This window comes from Myotis lucifugus, unplaced genomic scaffold, assembly GCF_000147115.1.
Source record: "Myotis lucifugus unplaced genomic scaffold, Myoluc2.0 scaffold_486, whole genome shotgun sequence".
In the NCBI taxonomy this organism is placed as follows: Eukaryota; Metazoa; Chordata; class Mammalia; order Chiroptera; family Vespertilionidae; genus Myotis; species Myotis lucifugus.
In genome coordinates this window covers 541754-547725 of record NW_005871534.1, presented here as the reverse complement: position 1 = coordinate 547725, position 5972 = coordinate 541754, and the positions used below count along the sequence as shown (strand labels likewise).

At 44.6% G+C, this 5972-nt stretch overlaps 1 pseudogene; it reads left to right on the top strand.

Moving 5' to 3' along the window:
• Nucleotides 1-5022: 5022 nt before the first annotated feature.
• Nucleotides 5023-5972, top strand: part of LOC111823431 — a 1386-nt pseudogene continuing 436 nt past the window's right edge.

Below are 5972 nucleotides of genomic sequence, written 5' to 3'. Positions count from 1 at the left end.
GGTCCATGCTCAACCACTGAGACACACCGACCAGGCAAGTCATTAGTCTTTTAAATATATATTTTTAAGAATTTAGTAGCAGACTTTAATAGACATTTCTCCAAAGTGATATACAAATGGCCAATAAGCACATGAAAAGATGCTCAACATCATTAGTTATTAGGGAAATGCAAATCAAAACTAGATGATATACCACTTCACACCTCCTGGGATGGCTATTATTTAAAAACAAACAGAAAATAACAAGTGTTGGTGTGGATGTGGAGAAATTGGAATCCTTGTGCAGAACAATGTGGGTGGTTTGCTACTGTTTGTTTTAAAAAGGCCAAACCCAAACATACATATTTGGTCACATATACATAAATGTACTTGAGCGTAGAAGAAACGAGTAGGCGTGGTTGCCTCCAGGGAGGGGAGCTGGGTGTCTGGAGAACAGAGGTGGGAGGAAACCCTGTCACAGATGCTTTTGGGCCCTTTTGAATATTGAACTGGGCAAATGAATTACTTGTTCCAAAATGACTGCATTGCCTTAGTAAAGAATCACACACAATTATAAAGAATCAAATGATGTTAAAAGATTTCTGAAGCCCTAGCTGGTTTGGCTCAGTGGATAGAGCATCAGCCTGCGGACCAAAGGGTCCCAGGTTCGATTCCGGTCAAGGGCACATGCCTGGGTTGTGGGCTCGATTCCCAGTAGGGGGCATGCAAGAGGCAGCCAATCAATGATTCTCTCTCATCATTGATGTTTCTATCTCTCTCCCTTTCTCTCTGAAATCAATAAAAATATATATTTTTAAAAAAATTTCTGGAAAATTCAAATATGCATAAATGGTTGATTGAGGACCACTACCACTAGATGGAATAAATGAATAGTAAGCACCTCTTGTATGCCAAGCCCCATGCTAGGCATCCATGATGTAAAACTCCTGTCCTAATCCAGAATGAGAAGGGAACCTCAGGCCTTTGTCTAGAGATGAGGGTGTGGGGTTTATTCTCCCCATAATGCAGGGTCTGTAAGACTATGGTATCCTGCACAACGTTACATCCAAAGCACGGCCAAGAGCCCAACACCAGCTGCCTCTGGGCCCCCTGCCTCCATCCCCGTTCTGAAATGGGCTCAGCTTCTCCATCCCTCTGGGCCCAGGACAGCCCTAAACTCCAGCTACTCCTTCCCAGACACTAGGAATCCCCAAGGACTTAGACTTGCTGCCCAACATGCTCTTTCTCTAGAATGACCTGAATCTCCCTGCTTTCTTTGGTTAAACTAGAGTCAGGAGTCAGCTGCCTCTCATAGAGGGCTGGTTCCCGTCCTCTTTCTTTCTTTCTTTCTTTCTTTCTTTCTTTCTTTCTTTCTTTCTTTCTTTCTTTCTTTCTTCATCCCCACCCCCTCTTTTTTTTTTCTCTTTCACATTTATGGTTATCTTTCCCCATCTGAAATATGTCTCTCTTACTGTTTTCTCTAACAATTAAAATGTAGTCAATATGCAACAGCTTTAGAATTTGTATTTTATTTCAATTTTAGTGTGCAGCATTTAGTTTCAATTCACTTTGATTTTTAACTCTTTATTATGGAAAATTTTGAAAACATAAAAGTAGAACAGTGTAATGAAACCCCTTACCCATGTAGCGCTTACTCATGTCAACATTTATCAGCATTCGACTAACTCCGTTTTCATGTAACCCCCATTCATCCCCCTCCCCTATCCCCATTGCATTATTTTAAAGCAAATCCCAGACATCATAACATTTCACTTGTAATATTCTTCAGATATATCTCTAAGATATGAGGAATATTTTTTCTTAACAGAACCACAGACTTTTGTCATATCTTACTAAATAATGGTAATTCCTTAATATAATCTAATACATAGTCCATGTTCAAATTTCCTGGATTATCTCATAAATGTCTCTTTACAGTTGGTTTATTGAAACCAGGTCCACACGTTGCATTTGTTGCTGAAGTGGGCGGCGTCTGAATGGCTCCGAATGATCCCTGCCTCCGGGTCTTCCCGCTCCTCCACATAGGCTCAACCTAGTGACTTACTTCTATAAAGAACAGATTCAGCAAAAGGGATGAGCTGTCACTTCTAGGATAAGGCCATAGAGGGTCCACGGGGCCAGGAACTGCGAGCAGCCTCCACGAACAGCCTTGGGGGGGGGGGGCTGAGGTCCTCAGACCAACCACCCCCTGGGAACGGAATCCTGCCAATGTCACAGGGGTGACCTTAGACGCAGATTCTTCGGCCACTTGAGACTGCAGCCCTGACCTTGACTGCAGCCTTTTGAGAGCCTCTTAGCCCAGTTTCCTGACCCACAGAAATGGAAATAATAAATGTTGTCTTATTTTTTATTGATTTTTTTAAGAGAAAGAGAGAGAGACAGATTTGTTGTTCCATTTATTTATGTATTTATTGGTTTTTCTCGCATGTGCCCTGACAGGGGATCAAATCCACAACCTTGGCATGTCCAGACGACACTAACCAACTGAGCTGCCCGGCAGAAGCGAATAAATGTTATTTCAAACCACTAGGTTTGGGGGCAACTTGTTGCGTAGCGATAACTAACTAATCCTGCTGTTGTGTCTCTCTAATACACAACAGTTCCCCAGCCTTTTCTCCTTTTTGGGGGGCAAGGTCTGGTTCGTACGGAGGATAGCGTTGTTCATTTTGTTCAGTGACCCTCAAAGTGGGACCGAGACTCCCCTGGGGGACGGCCCCTATGAAAAATCCAGACGCCTGGCCTCCTTGGGACCTGCTGACTCTCTGAGGAGGGACCAGGAACCTGTCTTGGTAAGAGCATCCGGGGATTCTTTCGTCCACCAAAACCGGGAACCAAATAGGCCTGATTTAGAGACCTGGCTGTCCCACTCGCTGGGGGCATTGTGAGCTCACCTCTCTGAACCTGTTTTCTCATCTGTAAGATACGATTCTCATAGTATTTACTTCGCAGGCTGCTGGGCCTAGGTGCTCCCTTTCTGTCTCGTGGTTCATGGATTTGCTCTCTCTTTTGTGAGAAAGAGTTTGCGTTGTAGATAGAGTGAGGGCGAATTGGGCCTAGGCATGGTTTCACACATATCCTTGCACACTCAGTGTTACTGGAAGCATGTACAACAAGGATGTCAAACTCGCGGCCCGCGGGCCACATGCGGCCCACAAGGAATATTTTTGCAGCCCAGCCAATATAACGGTATGTAAGAAACGTTTTGACAAAAATTTTGTAACTTAATTTTTACAATATCCTGTTATACATAATTATTAATAACGAACTACAACGTTTGCTAATGACTGATTACTATAGTCATGTTGCATGCATTTCCCTTACATGCCTTACGCACAGGTGCGCCATTTCTCTCCACTGATACCAGCAGCAAATATTTTAGCAGCCGATGGCCACATCTTTAGTCTTAGACTGACTTGTTTGGTGTGAGCAACAGGAAATATTTCACTTTCGGAGAACAAGAAAAATAGGTTTATTTGCATGACGCTTATTAATTTGTGCAGTTATTCAGTGTCTGGTAAGTTAATGTTCAAGAAAAATTAATTTTTATTAAAATGTTCTATTATTTTATGTTAATGGTTACTCATTTATTTCAGCCATGTCTCTATTGAAATCAAGTGGTAGTAAAAATAAATGAAAAATTGCTAATGAACATAGAAATTTCCAAGAAAATTGGGAATTGGAGTATTTTTGCCGAGAAGTAAAAAGTAAAATAATCTGATATGTAATAATGCTATTAGTGTACCAAAGTTATACACTGAAAGTTGAAGCTTTTGTTTTTTGCGGCCCACATACACTTAAACCTTGTTTATTTGGCCCGTGTTAGCCACTGAGTTTGACATGCTTGCTGTCCAAGCTCGAGTCCTTGCACAGGAAAGCCAACCTGTTTTTTCAGTTTGCCAAACAGAAGTTTCTTCTGCATGTTAATTTTTATGTATTTAAGACAGCAAACTGTATTTATGGGAAAATCAGCTCGACTGCATATGAAATGTTGAGGACAAGAAATTGTAGGGAATCTGAAATGTCAGACCCCCTTTGTTTTACTAAAATATATATTTTTTTATTTCAGAGAGGAAGGGAGAGGGAGAGAAACATCAATGATGAGAATCATTGATCAGCTGCCTCCTGCACGCCCCCTACTGGAGATCGAGTTCACAACCCAGACATGTGCCCTGACCGGGAATTGAACCGTGACCTCCTGGTTCATGGGTCCACGCTCAACCACTGAGCCGTGCCGGCTGGGCTTACTTTGTGTTTTGAACTGTCTGGATTTTTCCTGCAAATGACTACTGGGTCTGTGCAATTTCATTGCTCTTCATTTCTATGCCACATATTTCAGTCCTTGTTTTAGTTATCTCTTGCTTCCTAAATTTAGTGGCTTAAAACAGCAGCAATCATTTATGATCTCTCCTGGTTTCTGTGGGTCAGGAATTCAGTCAGGCCACAGTGGGGATGACTTGTCTCTGGTCCACCATGTTTGGGGTCTCAGCTAGAAGTCTTGAAAGCTGGGGGTCTGGAATCATCTAAAGCAGTGGTTCTCAACCTTGGCTGCACCATGGGAATCCCCTGGGGAATCTTTTTAAAATCCTGATTTCTGGGCCTCATCCTCCGGAAATTCTGTTTCTTTGTTATGGGGTGGGGTCACAACATTAGTAACAAAGAAACAGAATTTCCGGAGGATGAGGCCCAGAAATCAGGATTTTAAAAAGATTCCCAGGTGATTCTAATGTGCAGCCAAGGTTGAGAACCAGTGATCTAAAGCTTCATTCACTTACATGTGTGGCTATTTATGCTGGCTGTTGGCTGAGGGCCTGGTCTGGGGCTGTCGGCCAGACACCTACACGTGGCCTCTTGTGTGGCCTAGGCTTCCTTGCAACACGGGACCTGAGTTCCATGAGCAAATGTCCAGAGAGACGCTTCTTATGACCTCGCCTCAGAAGTCACACGTTCTGGTTGTTACCGCTGAGTCACTAAAACCAGCCCACGTTCAAGGGCACGAGGATTGTACTCCTTTCGAAGGGAGGCATGTCAAAAAAATATGTGGACACGTTTTCAAATCAACAGGACATCCACGACAGTGTCAGTGGAAGCGCAACTCATTCGTGTTCTGTACTGGAGAGAGTGCGTGTCAGTAATCACAGCATGTTTGTGTGCACTTATAGTAAAAAAAGAGAGAGAGAGAGAGGTGCCTTTAAATTTATCAACCTTTAACTTTTTACTTTTGTAAGTGTGCTTTGTGACTCTCTTTTGAAGGCTTTCTCTTAGCCCAACCTTTTAAAGTGTTTTTCCCTGTTTTTGCTTAGTGATTTTAGAGATCTCTCTCATAGTTAACACATTTTTAATGGAGTTAGGATGGAATCTGCCTTAGATCAGCTTCCTGAGAAACGGCCCAAAATGGGAGTTCTTGCCCACGTGCCTGGGGAATTGTTCTCAGAAGAAGGAGAATGAGGCCATCAGGACAGGGCGGCGAGGAAAAGCTGAGCAGCAGTGTGGTCTGCGCTGGTGGCGAGCTTGGTCTAGAGCCGTGGTTCTCAACCTTGGCTGCACATTAGAATCACCTGTGCTAGGACATCTCACCGACTCGCTGAGGCGTAGCGGGTGGCAACTCCCCCTGGGAAGATGCTGTCTCATAGAAGGCAGATGTGAAATCATGGGGAGCCTCAGGGTACCCTTTGGTCCCCTCACTGTCTCTGTCCCTCACGCAGCTCCAGTGCCAGGGCAGCCCTTTTAGCGACCTGGCTTCTCAGCCCTGTGCTCCAGCTCAGCAGCCTGCCACCTGCCGCTGTCTCCTTCGAGACCTGGCATGCCCTGGATGACGGGGAGCGGCTGGGCCGTGCCCAGGGGGCCCTTCCTGGCCTTGACCCAGCACCTTCAGCTCGTGGGAGATGACCAGAGCTACCCGAACCCTGGCATCCTCTCCTGCTGGCTCAGCTGGGGGCTGCGAGGCTCCGGGCCCAAGGCCTGCTGGGAACGTG